Source organism: Spermophilus citellus, assembly GCF_964194105.1.
Source record: "Spermophilus citellus genome assembly, chromosome: 2".
NCBI classification, from domain to species: domain Eukaryota; kingdom Metazoa; phylum Chordata; class Mammalia; order Rodentia; family Sciuridae; genus Spermophilus; species Spermophilus citellus.
The window spans coordinates 248,474,819-248,494,602 of record NC_138183.1 but is presented as its reverse complement, the minus strand read 5'-3'; the positions used below and the strand labels follow the sequence as shown (position 1 = coordinate 248,494,602).

At 37.1% G+C, this 19,784-nt stretch overlaps 1 pseudogene across 1 annotated transcript in view; it reads left to right on the top strand.

The window, feature by feature from the left end:
• The first annotated feature begins 275 nt into the window (after positions 1 to 275).
• The window catches only part of LOC308642432 (steroid transmembrane transporter SLC22A24-like), a 51,466-nt pseudogene continuing 31,957 nt past the window's right edge, over positions 276 to 19,784 (top strand). Inside the window, exons 1-5 of the transcript in view lie at positions 276 to 677; positions 1,490 to 1,593; positions 6,204 to 6,358; positions 6,457 to 6,625; positions 8,718 to 8,841. The product of the transcript in view is annotated as a steroid transmembrane transporter SLC22A24-like (transcript). The remainder of the gene's footprint in view (positions 678 to 1,489; positions 1,594 to 6,203; positions 6,359 to 6,456; positions 6,626 to 8,717; positions 8,842 to 19,784) is intronic.

Here is a 19,784-nt window from a genome sequence, read left to right as displayed (position 1 = left end):
CTCAGAAAGCTCAAAGGTCAGAATCATTCACAGAGTAATCTTTTAAGCAGACTCATTTGTCAGCAAGTAGAAGTCTTTTTGCCAAATATTTCTGTAACTTTATTGAAATTATCTGCCTGTCTAAACCCATTATTCTGCAGCAGTGAGTCACAGCCCATCAAGGAGAAAGTTGAATGAGGATCAACATATTATAGGCCTTGGAAAAGAAAGCATTTTCTCTTTCTGAATTTGCCTTCATAAAGTGATTCCTTCAGGTGATCCCCTGTTCAGCCTCAATGTCCTTTGAAGAGCTCCTGGATCAAGCTGGAGGCCTGGGGAGATTCCAAATATTTCAGCTAGTTCTCTTTTGTGTCATCAACATCGTAACATACCCACATATTGTACTGGAGAACTTCACTGCAGCAACTCCTGATCATCGCTGCTGGGTCCAGATTCTGGACAATGACACTGTCTCTGGTAATGTCACCAGAACTCTCAGCCAAGATGCCCTCCTGAGGATCTCCATTCCCCTGGACTCAAACCTGAAACCAGAGAAGTGTCGTCGCTTCATCCATCCCCAGTGGCAGCTCCTTCACCTGAATGAAACTGTCACCAACACAGCTGAGGCAGACACAGAGCCCTGTGTGGATGGCTGGGTGTATGACAGAAGCTACTTCCCCTCCACCATCATAACTGAGGTAAGGTGCCTCATCCCAATATACTGTTTGTATGGTCAAAGAGTTTGGAGGTAATAACAAGAAAAAGCTTGCTTTATACATTTAGTCCTTCTGCAGGTAGCAATTGCTTATCTACTTACTCTATGATGCTGTTGAGAATGTACAGTATTGGAGTTAATGAACTGAACAAACAAAACATATACCTATAATTATCGTTTAATCTAGTGAGAAAGATCTATAATTTTAAAAGTATTCAAATGTTATACTAAGTCAGTGGTTGTCAATACTTGCTGAAAAACTGACCCTGAGAGCAAATCTGGACATAGGATCCAAACACTAATTTTTTGATGTTCTTTAAGTGATTCAATGTGTGGCTGAGGATGAGAGATAATGTAGTAGTTGAAGTATTGACTGCTAAGAAAAGTCTAAGGCAGGACCCTAAGTCACTTACATGATGAGAAAAAAAGTTAGGGTTTTAAAATTTTTGTTAACTGTGTTTTTATATGTTTTAATTTTAGTAGCTAAAGAATGTGTATAATGGAATAAAGAGAGTTGGCGGCCTGAAGCTAAATATGAATAAAGACATGAAGAAAAAAGGTGCAGAACATTGGAAGGTTATGAGGCAAGAGAGAGGCAAGTGCACTTGAAGGGCTAAAATAAGTGGAGGAAGGGCGACCAGGGGAGAGTGACTGTAGGTAAAGCTGAAGATCGGGCAGGATTCACACAGCAGAGATCATATGTGGGAGTTTACACTCTGTTTTCACTGACTGAAAAGATTTTTAAAGGCTCAAAACCTTCTAAAACTCCACTGTGCTTTTTAAATTCTCTTCCAGTGGGACCTGGTTTGTGAATCCCAGTCATTAAAATCAGTGGATCAAACTCTGTTTATGACTGGGTCACTGTTGGGAAGTCTGATATATAGCCTTCTTTCAGACAGGTGAGTGTCACCTCACTTTCTTTTGGACTGTTGGTAAAATTAAGTATTCAGTACATACTTATTTCTTTATTGAAGAAATCTTGACAAGGTCTCTGTGCTTTGCACTGAACTGTGTACTGGACTCACTTTCTGACTCCAGGAAACTAAGTATTAGCACTTAATACATACACTGGAAGTTAAAACTTGTTGTGAAAAATTCATTGTTCTGCATTAAGGAGGACAGAAAAGGGTATGTCAATCATATTAGTTTCAGGGAGCAATTTGCAGAGCAAATCCAGAATGTGAGGTGTATGAGTAACAGTTAGTTCAACAAAGGGAAAGAAAGGAGAGTTCAGGGAGAAGGCACTTCCATGATTAAAAGTATGTTCCTGGTCTTGGCAATATTCTGAACCACCTAGACCCTGTAAGATAAATGAGCATAGATACTTTTATGCTGGCCATCATTTCACACATGCAGTGTAGGCACACATGCAGAGGTAATCATCATTATAAAATCTGAATCTGAGGATTGAGTAGCACTGTGTCCCTGATGGGATGGTAAGTCACTGGACCTGTAACCTGGATGCTGGTCCTTGTGAAATGACTTTAATAGGTAACATTTGTAACCAGAAAAGGTAATTATTAAGAAGTTAGGAAGATGAAACTTGGAGGTGAGAAGTTTGTGGCTTCTAGCACCCTGCCAGAGCTACAGAAGGCAGTCAACCATGGCTCTCATCCACACATTTCTTCCACAAGAACACTGATGGGAGTGCTGATTCTGAAATCCACCTAGTATTCTCAGTTCAAAATTGTGACTTTGAGCATACAACAGATAATTGGTGCCTTGGCTTTCTAGATCAGAGAGTTCATTTTCCCCTGGTTTTCAAGTCTCTGTACTACCAATTTATACTGGATAATGAATAAACAATACCATTAAATGAAAAATATGAATAAGTAAGTTTTCTTTGAGCATAGATTCAGGTTACTATCCATAAACAGTAGAATAAAAAATGTATTATATTCATATAAATTTCTATTGAGCCACAAGAAAGAACAAACTACTGCCACATGCAATAACAGGGGCAATATTACATAACCCAGGACTATATAATACATGATTTCAAGTTCCATGAAGACCAAAGCATACAGAATAATATATGGTGTTAAAGTTCATGATCTTAGATATCTTTGGTGAGAATGGTGTCCAGGAGAATGTCCGAGAACAACTTCATGAGACTGATGTTCTATTTATTTAGAACTGGTTAAATAGAGTGGTCTTGTGAAAATAATTAAACTTGTAAATGAAATGCTTAATAAGGGATGTAACAATGGTAGGGATGTGACTATTGAATTAGGAGTATAATTTGATAGAAGGCAATAGTAGCAGCTAGGAGATTAGTTGTAAAAGGATTAACTTCAGTACTGATGACAGAGATTTGTAAATTCGCCCTTTCAGATCTAAAGTAGTAAATGATAGAAGGCAGTAAAGAAACTTACTTTATTAATTATTTTACTTCACAAATTTAAGGAGTACATTAATTTTGTGTATTTATATACATTAAATACATACAGTGTGTAATTATCACAACAATATGGTTAATATTTCCATCACCTTAAACATTTAAAAAATGTCTATAAACACATAATATCTATGTGATATTTCATTATGTGTATACCATATATACTGATAAAATCTAGGTAATGAACGTTTATTTCTGTCTCCTTATCAATATTTTGGTATACAGCTTTCAAGCTCCTCTCTTCTAGTGATTCATAAAATATACTATAGGTTATTGTGAACTATAGTCACCCAGCTTTGCTGTAGAACATTAGAATTCATTACTGCCATCCACTTGTGCTTTGGTGTCAATTATTCAACTACCTTCTACTCCCCCTCACCTCCCCCTGCTTCTAGTACCAGAAGTTATGGAGTTCAACCCCCCTATCAAATGAAGGGACCTCTGCATTCCTGACAAATAACCACCCAGTTTCTTAGAACACTTTAGAGTATGTGTAGCTCACATTTGCAGCTAGCATTTGACTTGCATTAATAATCCACATTTTATCCACACACTATGTTGACCTGTGTCTTCTCAAGCTTGAAAATTTTCTGCTTTTCGTACCCAGGTAATATCCAGTGATTTTCTGTCATACATAGAATAAAACCCTGAGTTTTTTTTTTATCAAGTCTTGCCATTCTATGATATGGCCCCAGCCTCCCTTCCTCACCTTGTCTACCCGCTTCTCCATTCTCTGCTAGTCTTCAGAACATCTAGCTGGATTCTACCACATGGCATTTACATTTTCTATTCCTTCTGCCTATAATGCTTTTCCCTGTACACAGTTCAGCCCAACTTCTAGGTTCTCAGATTCAAACCTTACCTTCTGAAAAGTCTCTTCCCTGACTCCCTATTTAGTGGTACTTCTACCCATGTTATTCTTGTGGCAATTCCCAGCCTTTAAATTTAATGGGTGTGTGGGCTCTCTCTTGTCCAGCAAGGAGGTCCACAAAACAGGGTAGAGGAGTGTGTGGCTGTGGAGTCCCTAAACAAGTTCTCTGGAGGCCAAGCAGGAAGCAGGTCTGATTTTATTGCACAGTTACCATGTATTTATACTTGGGCGATAGCTAAGCAGATTAAAGACACCCACCAATGCAATTTCTGATAACTGTCCTTGAAGCAACCAATTGAGGAGTGGGCTGTGGAGCAAGCACAGGCCTCACACCCATGGCCTCACACCCAGGGCTGTGCCTACAGGGTAAGCAGTCCGCCACTCACATGCCTAGCACGAGGGGAATGGCCTGCCACTCAGATGCCCTTAATATATGCCATGTATGCAGTACTCCATGCACTTATCCCCACAAATGGGAATTTTATTACTTTTCCTTTTAAATGCCTTATTTATACTTGGGCGATAACAAGGACCATTTTAAGCTTATTGAAGTATCCCAGAAGAAAGATGATAGGAGTCTAAAGTAAGTAGATATCATGGAGATGGAATGATGGAGATGGATATGGGGAATGTTTTAGAAGTAGAGGAATCAAGAACTTCTGGAGATTAAGATTATTTTCCATTATTATAGAGCTGTTAGTGAGATAAATGGAAGAATCAAAGAGGATATAAGCTAACCCAAAAATATGACTAGACTCTAGACTTAATGCCACTATAGAAGATGGAAGAGAACTAGAGAAGAAGTGGAGAAATGTTGGTGGAGAAAATCAAGAAATCTTTTTTGGACTTGCTGAGTGGAGACTATTTGGCATTGTTTCAGTCAGCTTTTTTGGTGCTGTGACTAAAATACCCAACAAAAACAAATTTAGAGGCTCTTAGGGCTCACAGTTTCAGAGTTCTCAGTCCATAGGTGGCTGACTCCATTCCTTGAAGTATCATGGTGGAAGAATATGGTGGAGGAAAGTATTAGCCAGGAACATGGCACAAAAGAGGGAGGGAGGGAGGAAGGGAGGGAGGGAGGGAGGGAGGGAGGGAGGGAGAGAGAGAGAGAGAGAGAGAGAGAGAGAGAGAGAGAGAGAGAACACTCTCCTCACCAAGACAAATATAATCTACAAAGGCATACCACCAGTGTCCTATCTTTTCCAACCACATGCTATTCAACTATAGTTCCCACCCAGTTAATCCATTCAACTGGATTTATGCAGCAATTAGTTAAATTTCTCATAACCCAATCATTTCGCCTCTGAACTTCCTTGGATTGTCTCATGCACATCAACTTTTTGGGAACAGCTCACATCTGTTCACATCTAAACCATAATGGACATATACATGTAGATTCAGGTATCTAGTTGTACACATACATTTGGGTCATAGAAGAGTTCAAGGCTATGAATATCTTGAAGTTTTCTATCACACAAATATTTATTTAGTTAGAGGTGTGAGGATAGGAAAAAAGTCAATACAGCACAGTGATACAAAGTAGTTTAAACCTGCCTGAAGCAATAACTCACCATGTGCACCATTCTACTTCACTGTAACTGAACAGGTCTCACGTGATCAGGAGAGTTTTCCAGTCCTGACATGACATCTTTCTTCTTCAGATTTCAAATACATACAAATTTATTTATTATGTACAATTCAGTATCCATCTATACCTTTCTTCCTTTTACTCAAGGATACTGTCTTGTCATTCTTGTCATCTACAATGTCTTTATTGGTTTGGGCAAAGACTCTTTTCCTTGTGTATTCCCATTCATGTTCATGAATTCCCATTAATCTCCATTCCCATCCATCATGACAGAGAAATGTCTCATGTGTTTACTATTTCTCTTTCTACATGATATGAAATATGTGATGTTTTGAGTATGATAGTTTTCAAGTCTATATCAGATGTATCTTTTTTGTCTAATCTCCTTATTACTTTTCTTGATATGGTATCACATGGCATCAAAGTCCTCTACCATGTGCTTTGCTGCACATTCTGGCATCGCTCACAGATTAGCAGGGATGCTTACATCTGTGATTTTCATTGTTGACTAGTATTATGATTCCGCTAGACCACAGTACAATGTCCTACTTGTTAAACATTTTACCCTAATTCTCAAGTTATTTTATCTTTTCTTGTTTTCCACATATTATTTTTGTTCTGAAATAAGCTAACCTGTTCCAATCTTTCTTAGGTTTGGGCGGAAGGTGGTCTACCTGTGGTGCTTACTCCAGCTGGGCATCGTTGACACAGCAGCAGCCTTTGCCCCCACCTTCCTCATTTACTGCATATTACGCTTCTGGGCTGGGTTGAGTGTCACGACTATTATGATAAATTCTTTTTGTCTTAGTAAGTCAATAATTTGAGACTTTCATTTTCTCATGCCTGAATTGACTGTGAAATTACCCTTTGCCTGGAATGACAATTATGTACATATTTTCTTCCAGTGTCAGAATGGACAATGTCCCAAAGGAAGTCTGTGGGAATAGTCCTGATGATGTCTTCCTACAGTATTGGGCAAATGTTCCTTGGAGGACTGGCTTTTGCCATTCGAAAGTGGTACACACTGCAACTGGCTGTGTCTATACCCTTGCTTGTCCTCCTCTTGCCCTCCAGGTATGAAAAATCTTCACATTATTTACAAGAGAAGCCAAGGTGATAACAGAAGAGCTATGTCACCGGGTATATTTTTGGTCCCAAATCTGGTCCCCATTAACACCCTTTGTGCCATCCAAGGTGAGGAAATAGGATGGCAATTTGAGTGGAGGTTGGCACTATATGTCACCATTTTTGCGTAATAGGCAGAAAATTGTCATGAAATAATTGTAATAGAAAAAAGTCATGGCTGTGGATGTGGCTCAAGTGGTAGTGTGCTCACCTAGCATGCGTGAGGCACTGGGTTCAATTCTCAGTACCACATAAAAATAAAATAAAGATATTATGTCCACCTAAAACTAAAAAATAAATATTTAAAAAATCAATCATTTTATTATACTTTTATGAGGGCAGTATAATAATACATAATAGTGAGGATCATTGTGACATACTCATAAATGCATATAATATAATTTCCTATATCTCATTTTCCCTTACCTCCCTTTTGCCTGCCCTCTCACTCCCTCTTATTGTATTCCTTATGGTCTCTCTTCTACATGTTTATTTTCTTAGTTGGTGCACAATGATCATATATAAACATGGAGCTCATTGTTATTTGTTTATACATGCACATAGCACAGTTTGGTTAATTTCAATGCCCAGCACCTCTCCTTGGCATCCTTTCCTCCCTCATCTTTTTCTGCCTTTCTCTGTGATACTGTTCTCCCTTCTAGTCTCATGAGCTCCTTTTATTTTATCCATTTTTTCCCCTCTACATTGAACATATGAAAGAAAATATTCAATCTTTGACTTTCTGAGTCTGGCTTATTTCACTTAGCATTATGCTTTCCAGTTCCATTTATTTACCAGCAAATAACATAATTTCATTCTTCTTTTTGACTGAATAAAACTCTATGTGTGTATATACCATATTTTCTTTATGTGTTCATTTGTTGATTGACACTAACAATGGTTTTATAACTTGGCTATTGTGAATTGCACTCTTACAAATATTGAAATTTATGTATCACTAGAGTATACTGATTTGGGGGTTTTGGCATAAATTTCCTAAGTCTGGAACTGCTGAGTCATGTGGTGGTTCCATTTCTAGTCTTTTGAGAAATCTTCATACTGCTTTCCAAAGTGATTTTTACCAATTTGCAGTCCTACCAATGATGAATGTTATTTTATTCAGTTTTTTCCCCACTTTGATTTAAAGACCAACCAGAACAATTGTAGAGGAGGAAAAGTTTATTTGAGTGCTTGGTTTCATAGGCCTTAATCCATAGAAGGCCAGCCTCACAGCTCATGGCTTGAACATGAGATATGTATCTATTGATTTTAAATTTTTGTTTCTTTTTTCCTTCAGCAATTTTTTTGCAGTTTTTATTTTATAAGTCCTTGGTTAACTTTTAAGAATTTATTCTGATTGTTGACATTATAAATGGAATTATTTTGTAATTATCTCTTCATGTTCTTCATTATTAGTGTATATAAACACCACTGACCTTCTATGTTGAGTTTGTATTGTGCTATTTGGCTGCATTTTCTATTCACTAGCTAACATATCTTTTTTTTTCTGGAATTTTCAGGATTTTTTACATGGAAGACCATACCATCTGCAAACAGATAGTTTTACTGTCTCCTTTTTAAAATATAGATGTCTTTTATTTCTTTTTCTTGCCTAATTAATCCACCTATAACTCTAAGTTCTATGTTGAAAATAAGTGGCTTGCCTTATTTCTGATCTCTGAGAAATATCTTTTAGTCTTTCACCATTAAGTATGATGTTCACTGACTTGGGTCCTACAAAAACTTTATGATGTGTGAATTATAGATAAAAATTATATATGAAAAAATTGAAATGCAAATGGATGATTTATACCTTTTGATCCTTGTTTACTGATCTCTATAATTATTTTCACACATTAATGGACAGATATGTCCCTCATCTTAGTGAAAAACAAGTCCAGTGGAAAAGGAAGATTTGGTTAGAAATTACACTGCTACAATAATAAAGTATGTATAAATGGAAAGGCAAATGAATCTCAAAGTTTGTGTGAAATTTAAGTAGTTGAATATTTACTGTATCTTCCTTGTCTTCTTTAATCAGGAAGCTGGTGGAGTCCTTCCGGTGGCTGATTGTCACAAATCAGCTAGATAAGGGTGTAAAGGAACTTAGAAGAGTTGCACACATAAATGGAAAAAAGAATGCTGAAGAGACCCTGACCATAGAGGTGATCTGGAAGGGGGACTGGGATGAAATGACATGACCTCATAATCACACTAGGCTATGTTCCTGGGTCTCTGGGGGTGACTAAAGGGCCTGAATGAGAATGCTGAATGAGCTCTTACATCTTGTCCTGGTTCTCCATGGATTCACTGTAGAGAGAAGACAATGAAAAAATATATCAAGTGTTTGGACATAGATATTGAAATTCATTGATGGAAATACACTAATTGTGTACTACTTCATTGCTCACTATTTAAGTAAATCATGATCCTTTTTAAGCAAAATCATAAAGCCAGTAAGACAAAGAGTAATTGAGCATGCAAAAGATAGCATTAAAATTATTATTTTAATTCCATCCATTTACTTAGGAATTCAACAAATATTTATTATTTTTTTATTGGTTGTTCAAAACATTACGAAGCTCATGATATATCATTTTTCATACATTTGATTCAAGTGAGTTATGAACTCCCATTTTTACCCCAAATACAAATTGCAGAATCACATCAGTTACACATTCACAATTTTTACATAATTCCATATTAGTGACTGTTGTGTTCTGCTGCCTTTCCTATCCCCTACTATCCCCCCTCCCCTCCCCTCCCATCTTCTCTCTCTACCTCATCTGCTGTTGCTCAATTTTCTCCCTTGTTTTCCCCCCCTTTACCCTCACAACCTCTTATATGTAATTTTGTGTAACATTGAGGGTCTCCTACCATTTCCAATTGCTTTCCATTCTCTCTCCCTTTCTCTCCCCCCACTCATCTCTGTTTAATGTTAATCTTTTCCTCATGCTCTTCCTCCCTGTTCTGTTCTTAGTTGTTCTCTTTATATCAAAGAAGACATTTGGCATTTGTTTTTCAAGGATTGGCTAGCTTTGCTTAGCATAATCTGTTCTAATGCCAACCATTTTCCTGCAAATTCTATGATTTTGTCATTTTTTAGTGCTGCGTAATACTCTATTGTGTATAGATGCCACATTTTTTTTTTTATCCATTCATCTATTGAAGGACATCTAGGTTGGTTCCACAGTCTAGCTCTTGTGAATTGTGCCGCTATGATCATTTATGTGGCAGTATCCCTATAGTACGCTCTTCTAAGATCCTCAGGAAATAGTCTGAGAAGGGCGATAGCTGGGTCAAATGGTGGATTCATTCCCAGCTTTCCCAGGAATCTCCATACTGCTTTCCAAATTGGCTGCACCAATTTGCAGTCCCACCAGTAGTGTACAAGTGTACCCTTTTCCCCACATCCTCGCCAACACTTATTGTTGTTTGACTTCATAATGGCTGCCAATCTTACTGGAGTGAGATGATATCTTAGGGTGGCTTTGATTTGCATTTCTCTGACTTCTAGAGATGGTGAGCATTTTTTCATGTGCTTGTTGATTGATTGTATGTCCTCCTCTGTGAAGTGTCTGTTCAGGTCCTTGGCCCATTTGTTGATTGGGTTATTTGTTATCTTATTGTTTAATTTTTTGAGTTCTTTGTATATTCTGGATATTAGAGCTGTATCTGAAGTGTGAGGGGTAAAAATTTGTTCCCAGGATGTAGGCTCTCTATTTACCTCTCTTATTGTTTCTCTTGCTGAGAAAAAACCTTTTAGTTTAAGTAAGTCCCATTTTTTTATTCTTGTTATTAACTCTTGTGCTATGGGCGTCCTATTAAGGAATTTGGAGCCCGACTCCACAATATGTAGATCGTAGCCAACTTTTCCTTCTATCAGATGCAGTGTCTCTGATTTGATATCTAGGTCCTTGATCCATTTTGAGTTAACTTTTGTGCATGGCGAGAAAAAGGGATTCAGTTTCATTTTGTTGCATATGGATTTCCAATTTTCCCAGCACCATTTGTTGAAGATGCTATCCTTCCTCCATTGCATGCTTTTAGCCCCTTTATCAAATATAAGAAAGTTGTACTTTTGTGGATTGGTTTCTGTGTCCTCTATTCTGTACCATTGGTCCACCTGCCTGTTTTGGTACCAGTATCACGCTGTTTTTGTTACTATTGCTTTGTAGTACAGTTTGAGCTCTGGTATTGCTATACCTCCAGATTCACACTTCCTGCTTAGAATTGCTTTTGCTATTCTGGGTCTTTTATTTTTCCATATGAATTTCATGATTGCTTTATCTATTTCTACAAGAAATACCATTGGGATTTTGATTGGCATCGCAATAAACCTGTAGAGAACTTTGGGTAATATCGCCATTTTGATGATGTTAGTTCTGCCTATCCATGAACAGGGTACATTTTTCCATCTTCTAAGATCTTCTATCTCTCTCTTTAGGGTTCTGTAGTTTTCATTGTATAAATCTTTCACCTCTTTTGTTAGGTTGATTCCCAAGTATCTTATTTTCTTTGAGGATATTGTGAATGGAGTGGCTTTCCTCATTTCCATTTCAGAAGTTTTGTTGCTGATATACAGGAATGCCTTTGATTTATGCGTGTTGATTTTATATCCTGCCACTTTGCTGAATTCATTTATTAACTCTAGCAGTTTCTTTGTAGACCCTTTTGGGTCTCTTAAATATATTATCATGTCATCCGCAAATAGCGATAATTTAAGTTCTTCTTTTCCTATTTTTATGCCTTTAATTTCTTTTGTCTGTCTAATTGCTCTGGCTAGTATTTCAAGGACTAAATTAAATAGAAGTGGTGATAGAGGGCATCCCTGTCTTGTTCCAGATTTTAGAGGGAATGCCTTCAGTTTTTCTCCATTTAGGATGATGCTAGCCTGAGGTTTAGCATATATAGCTTTTACCATGTTGAGGTAAGTTCCTGTTTTCCCTAGTTTTTCTAGTGTTTTGAACATAAAGGGATGCTGTACTTTGCATCTATCCAGATGATCATATGGTTCTTGTCTTTAAGTCTATTGATGTGGTGAATAGCATTTATTGATTTCCGTATATTGAACCAGCCTTGCATCCCAGGGATGAATCCTACTTGATCATGTTGCACAATTTTTTTGATATGCTTTTGTATAGGATTTGACAGGATTTTATTGGGAATTTTTGTATCCAAGTTCATTAGAGATATTGGTCTGTAGTTTTCTTTCTTTGAAGTGTCTTTGTCTGGTTTTGGGATCAGGGTGATGTTGGCCTCATAGAATGAATTTGGAAGAACTCCTTCTTTTTCTATTTCTTGAAATAGCTTAAAAATTATTGGTATTAATTCTTCTGTGAAGGTTTTGTAAAACTCCGCTGTATACCCATCCGGTCCAGGGCTTTTTTTGGTTGGTAGTCTTTTGATGGCTTCTTCTATTTCTTCTTTTGTTATTGGTCTGTTTAAATTGTGTGTGTCTTCCTGACTCAATCTGGGCAGATCGTATGACTTAAGAAATTTATCGATATCTTAATTATCTTCTATTTTATTGGAATATAGGGTTTCAAAATACTTTCTAATTATCTTCTGTATTTCTGTAGTGTCTGTTGTGATATTGCCTTTTTCATCCCATATGTTAGTAATTTGAGTTCTCTCTCTTCTTCTCTTCATTAGCATGGCTAAAGGCCTGTCGATCTTATTTATTTTTTCAAAGAACCAACTTTTAGTTTTTTTCAATGTTTTTTTTGGTTTCAATTTCATTGATTTCTGCTCTAATTTTAATTAATTCTTGTCTTCTACTACATTTGCTGTTGTTTTGCTCTTCCTTTTCTTGGTTTTTGAGGTGTAGTGTGAGTTCATTTATTTGTTGGTTTTTTCTTTTTTTGAGTAAAGAACTCCAAGAAATGAATTTCCTTCTTAAAACTGCTTTCATTGTGTCCCATAGATTCTGGTATGTTGTGTCTGTATTGTCATTTGTTTCTAAGATTTTTTTATCTCCTCCTTTATGTCTTCTATAACCCATTGATCATTCAGTAACATATTGTTCATTTTCCATGTGATGTAGGATTTTTCCTTCCTTCTTTTATCATTGATTTCCAGTTTCCTTCCATTATGATCAGATATGGTGCATGGTATCATTTCCACACCTTTATATTTACTGAGAGTTGCCCCATGGCATAATATATGGTCTATCTTTGAGTAGGATCCATGTGCTGCTGAGAAAAACGTGTATCCACTTGATGATGGTTGATATATTCTATATATGTCGGTTAAGTCTAGGTTATTGATTGCGTTATTGAGTTTTATAGTTTCTTTGTTCAGCTTTTGTCTAGAGAATCTGTCCAATGGTGAAAGAGGTGTGTTGAAGTCCCCCATAATTATTGTGTTGTGGTCTATTTGACTTTTGAACTTGAGGAGAGTTTGTTTTATGAATGTTGCAGCACCATTGTTTGGTGCATACAAATTGATAATTGTTATGTCTTGATGGTGGATGGTTCTTTTTAACAGTATATAGTGTCCTTCTTTATCCCTTTTGATTAACTTAGGTTTGAAGTTGATTTTATTCGATATGAGTATGGCCACTCCTGCTTGCTTCCGAGGGCCATGTGAGTGGTATGATTTTTCCCAACCTTTCACCTTCAGCCTGTGTATGTCTTTTCCTATCATATGAGTCTCCTGAAGGCAGCATATTGTTGGATTTGTTTTTTAATCCAGGTTATTAGCCTATGTCTCTTGATTGGTGAATTTAAGCCATTAACATTTAAGGTTACAATTGAAATATGGTTTGTGCTTCCAGTCATGTTCATTTATTTATTTATTTTAGTTTGGCTAGTTTTTCCTCTTTGGTTATTTTTCTCCCCCTTTACTGAGATACCTCCCACTGTTAGTTTTGGGCACTATTTTTCAATTCCTCTTCTTGTAGTATTTTGCTCAAAATGCTTTGCAGTGCTGGTTTTCTGGCTGCAAATTCTTTTAGCTTTTGTTTATCGTAAAAGATTTTAATTTCATTGTCAAATCTGAAGCTTAATTTTGCTGGATACAGTATTCTTGGTTGGAATCCATTATTTTTCAGCATTTGAAATACGTTGTTCCAGGATCTTCTCGCTTTCAAAGTCTGTGCTAAAAAATCAGTCATTAACCTAATTGGTTTACCCCTGAATGTAATCTCTCTCCTTTCTCTCGTAGCTTTTAATATTCTCTCCTTGTTCTGTATGTTAGCTATCTTCATAATTATATGTCTTGGAGTTGGTCTATTATGGTTTTGGATGTTTGGGGTCCTGTAGGCTTCCAGGATTTGGCAATCCATTCCATCTTTCATCTCCGGGAAGTTTTCTAGGATTTTTTCCTTTAATAAGTTGTCCATTCCTTTGGTTTGAAACTCTGTGCCTTCTTCTATCCCAATGACTCTCAAATTTGTTTTTTTGATGAGATCCCATGTCTCTTGGATAGATTGCTCATGAGATTTAAGCATCTTTTCTGTGTTGACTATATTCTTTTCAAGTTGATAAACTTTGTCTTCATTACCTGATGTTCTGACTTCTACTTGATCTAGTATATTTGTAATATTCTCGTTAGAGTTTTTAATCTGGTTTATGGTTTCTTGCATTTCTAGGATTACTGTTTGATTTTTTTTAAATCTCTATCTCCTGGTATAGCTCGTTCTTTGCAGTTTGATTTTGTTTGTTTAGTTCATTTTCAAAATATACTTTCAATGCTTGGACTTGCTGTCTCATGTCTTCTCTAATATTCCATTCCATCTGAGTTAGGTATGCCTTGATTTCTTCCCCTGTCCATGGTTTTGATGCTTCTAGGTCTTCCTGTAGATTTAAGTTGTCTTGCATTGTTTGTAGTTCTTTTTTCCCTTGTTTTTTCATGTTGTTCATGTTACTTTCCAGCTCTGTTTGAGTGCTTTGTAACTGCTTTCTCCTATACATTTGTTTTGGCTTTGTATATCTCTGTTGTCTCTCCTTTGTGGTGGGAGATTATGCCTAGAACTGTTGGGCTTTTTTGTACTGATTCATTCAATTCATAGAAGGCTTCCAGGTTCTGTATGCATATAGTGATTTGTTGTTTGTTCTTAGGACTATATGTTTAGGTTAGGTGCTATGATGGTACGAGGGTTAGTATGTCTTGGCTACTTTAGAAGATTGCTCTACTGAAGGTGGATACTAACAGGCAATTGGATCAGGGTGTTGGTAGTAGCTAGGTATTTAGGAGCCCTATAGACAGCCTCGAGACATTCACCTATTTGCATTTAGACAATTACACGTAATGGAAGACGTAATGCTTGGGATGAAAGTTGGGGGTAGGGGAATGAAGGTGCTCTTAAAAAGAAAGAAGGAGAGAGATATAGATAGATTAGAGGAGATTGAAAAGAACAATAAAACTTGAAATGGGAAAGAAAGAGAGAAGGAAAAGGGGAGAAAGGAACAGAGAGAGAAGAAGAAAAAAAAATATATATATATATTGAAGTCTTAGAGATCCATTTTCTTCTCTTCCAGTAGGTGGAGCTGTGCCCTCTGAACGGAGCTTCTGCTCTCTACCTGCCCATAGCAATCCCTGTAAGGCATCTCCTCAGAGTCTCTCAGACTTGTCAGTCCAGAGCCATTTCACTTCTCCGGCCCTCACCCCCCTTCCTCCTGTCAGCCAGCCAGCCAGGTCCTGTTCACCAGAAGCAGTTCCCCAGAGATCTAGTTACACTTGCAGCCCCACCGCATGTCCCATTTAAGCCCCAGTGCTGTGGTAAACTGGCGGCTAAGACCTTGGGAGTCACCGCTGGTGATATGGGGGTCAACAAATATTTATTGTGCAACAAAGGAGTCATATACTCTTCTACACAATATAAACATGACAGTAAAATATATTCTGCCAAGTGTCCAGTGCTGGCTTCATTAAAGAAGGTTCAATTCGTGAGAAAATGCTAGGGAGTTTTAAATTAAAGAGACAAGACTCTAATTACCTTTAAAACCAGCTCCAGGATGGCTCTTCCTAGCTCCAGCCTCCAACCACCTAATGTGGTAGCGAGGTTTATTGAAGAGGCTAGCAAGAGAGAGAGAACATGCCAGGGAGTGGACTTTTATTGGGGAACAAAAAATTCCAGGGGAAATCCCATCCAATAAAGGTTAAGGGGGTCAGCATCCCAAAGTCAGGGACAACGATTGGGTTTTCGGGGCAGTGGCCAGACACATCTCTGCACGGACAAGCCCTTGGACCTGGAGAAGGGTGGTGAAAGCTCTGACACACCTGTGTCTAAGCACCTCTCACCCAGCCAGGGAGGTAACTCAAATCACATGTGAGGATGGCCTCCCACATATTCCCCCTTTTTTCTTTTAAAAAGCAGGCGATGATTTACTCTCTCGAGTCTCTGCACTCTTGCTCTGAAGACTCGCCATCCTATAATTACAACACAAAAAAGAATTAACAGCAAAGAGAACAATCTAATAATGTACCAGGCTGAGTATTTAAGAATATTTCCAGGGTTAAATCCATTTAATTCCTTTAATATTTGATTAGCTAAAGAAGAAGGATCCGAAAAATCAGCTCTATTATTTTGAATATCGTGGATATGATGATGGAGTTCCAAAAGATCCAAGATATTATTATTATTTTGCCAAATACCCAACAAATGGTTCTTAACCTTCTCCCAATCCCAGAGAGATTGGCAGTTGTAACACACATATATTTATAACTTGTGTGGTATTTAAGTCTTTCTTTAAACTTTAAAGCTGAAAGTTCATTACCTATAGTTATAACATTCGCCTCTAAGGTGTTTAACTTAGTCTCAATCCTTTCATCAATATTTACTTGATTGCACAGAGCCTTGGAAGTATTTTGGGCTAAATTATTAAGAAATTTTTCATGTTGAATATTTTGAGATAAAGTTATCAAAGCTGTGATGGTGGATGCAATGAAAGAAACCAAGGCCATAAATCCCACAATTATAATTCCAATGGCATGTCTAGGTCTTACTAGCTGGGTATGAATTTGCCGTAAGACTTGAAAACCAGCATCAACATATCATGCCTCTGAAATATTAGCAGGCAATAAAACAAAGAGGGCTGATGAAGTACCAGTATTCTTTTTCTTCTATTATATCTAGTAACACAATTGTTTAGGTTACATTTGTTACCTGTTACAACATATCTGTCATCTATCCATTCAACTTTTACATTTCCAATTATTAAAATGTAAGGACATTGGACACAGGTTCATAAGCTGTAGCAAGATCCTTCCTTACAGCTCTTGCCAACAAGTTTTGGTAAAGGCTTGTCTGTAAAATGTAAGAATTCCAAGGCACCAATTAAGGGCCAAACGTCTTTTTGAATACCATCCTCACTGTAAATCAAAATATTGCTAACAAATCCTGCAGATGTCATAGCAGAACTTTTTTATGATTGTCTTTTATCAATTTTTGGAGATCAGTCTAAAATATACCCACTATCTTTAGACACCTTATGTTGTACTGGAAAACTGATCTCATGGGAAGATGTGGATACTTGAAAAGTATTTACACAATATATCCATCTAGGAATGGTGCCAATCTCAATTGTAAAACTATTAGGACAATGAGGTATTCATGGAGGTTTTGCAGAAATGACTGGTTTGTTATAGGAAAGTCCCATTTTGATCACTGATCTAGTATAAGGTTTTAAGTCTCCATAAATGGTATGATTAATCAGTCTAGGTTTCCCAAGTGCTGTCTTTTCCTCAAATGATACTCTCAGATATCCAGCATGTTTATTGGCGGACCAACACAAAGGCAATTGGGCACTGTAGCCAGAATAATTAAATCTAGTCACATGATTGGGAGTAATATGAGTATCTGTAAATCCTCCCACCATGAATGAGTCATTAGTAATCACTGGAATAGCTTCTCCAGTCCACACAGCTGGATGTACCAGGGGTGGATCTGGGAAATATGTCCAGTAAGTGTCTTCTCAACTCCCTTTTACCTGATAGCCCAGCAGTGCACTCACTGTAGCTACCATCATCAATGGGGTCTTATCCCTTCTAAAGTCAAATTATTCATGAAGCATGTGTTGTCAGCTCCTTCACATCTTCCCATGAGATCAGCTTTTCAGCTAGGTCATGTTGGTTCCTCTTTATTCTTCTTCAATGTCTCTTCCTTTTGAGTGGAGGCTTCTCCATATCGATTTTCAGACACTTGAATCCCAGCTCTATCTCTTCCATGCCTGATTGCTCATTCAGGCACCCAGATAGGATGGAAAGCACCTTATGGAAAAATACAAGCATGACCTCTGCCCCACATAATCACTGGATTTGGGCCTTTCCATTTACCAGTCTGTAAGTCTTTCCACAAAACTCTGCCTAAAGGGCCAGTTGTTGCAGAAGACTTGTCTCTCAGCTGCAGTGTGACATTCTGTGTCACAATTTAAAAAATTTAAAACAAACAAGGCATGGTTGAGGCTATTTTGGGGAGTCATAAACCTATTCCCCCATTTTAATTTTTGTAATTGCAGCTTAATAGATAAATGAGCTTGTTTCACAATGGCTTGACCTTGGAGGTTATAAGGAATTCCTGATTTGTGGTCAACTTGAAACTCTTTGTAAAAAGTTTGAAAAGAAGAGCTTACATAAGCAGTGCATTATCTGTTTTAATCTATAAAGGGCAACCTAACACAGCAAAGGCTGCTAAGCAATGAGAAATTACATGTTGAGTATTTTCCTTTGTATGTGCTGTGGCAAAAATAAATCTGGAATGTGTATCAACTATTACATGTACATAACATTGTTTACCAAATTGAGGAATATGAGTTACATCCATTTGCCATATTTGATTTGGTTTTAATCCATGGGGATTTACCCCTGATGGCTGAGATGGAGTGTGAACAACACACTTAGGGCAGTGACTTACAATTTGATGAGCTTGTTATCTGGTAATATTTAATTTTTTATATAAGCTAGAAGCATTTTGATCATGTAAAGGATCTGAATCTTGTGCACAATCATATGGAGACATCTGTTGACAAATGGCTACCAATTTATCAATTTTGTCATTACCTGAAGTTAAAGGTCCTGGAAGATTAGTGTGAGCCCATATGTGTTCTATGAAACATGGGTGTTTTCACATTTGCACCACCTTTTGTAGATAATGAAATAATTTAAATAGCTCTTGTGATGAGGTATATCCAATAACTGAAGTTTCAATATTTTTGGAAACTCTGACTACATATAAGCTATCAGAATAAATATTAATAGGCCCATTTGTAAAGTAATTTAAGGCACAAATGAGAGCTTGTAGCTCTGCCCTTTGGGCAGAACTATATGAGGTTTGTATCACCTCTGTGTGAACATGACTATAAAAACCTGCTTTACCTGAACTTGAGCCATCAGTGAACACCGTTAGGACCCCATCTATGGGCTGGGCATGTACAATCTTTGGAAAAATAAGCAGTGTCATTAATGCAAATTGAATAATTTTATCATGAGTGTAATTACTTTCTATCTGACCAGGAAAATCACAAAAGCTATTTGCCATAAACTAGAAGCTTGAAAAAGCCAATTATTTTTTTGAATAGAAAATGGAATAATTATAATATCAGGTTCAGATCCATTTAAGTGTAAAACTCTCATTCTACCTTTAATTACTAATTGAGCAATAGAGTCATGAAAAGGAATTAATGTCTTTTGGGGAGAGTGGGTTAAATGAATCCACTCAATGACTTCCAATCTTTGCCATATGAGTCCTGTAGGGGCATGAGCAGTTAGAAATATTAATAAATATACCAGCTCTTGAGGATTAATTCTGGTAAGCTGTGCATTTTTAATTACACTTTCAACCTTTTTTAAAGCTGCTCTAGCCTCTATTGTCAGCTGATGAGGAGAGGTTGGAGAAGGATCTCCTTGTAATATCTGGAATAAAGGATTTAAATCAGAAGTGTAGTTAGTTTTAAGGATGCCTCAGCCAATTGATATCTCCTAAAAGTTTTTGAAAATCATTAAGGGCATGTAACTTCTTAACTTTTATGTGTAGATTTTGTGGACAGATTGTACATCCTTGAATTATTTGACCCAAATATTGAAAGGGAGGCATCTTTTGAATGTTTTGAGGAGCAATGCACAAACCCATTGCTGTAAGTGAAGCCTCTAACTGAGTCAAAATTTC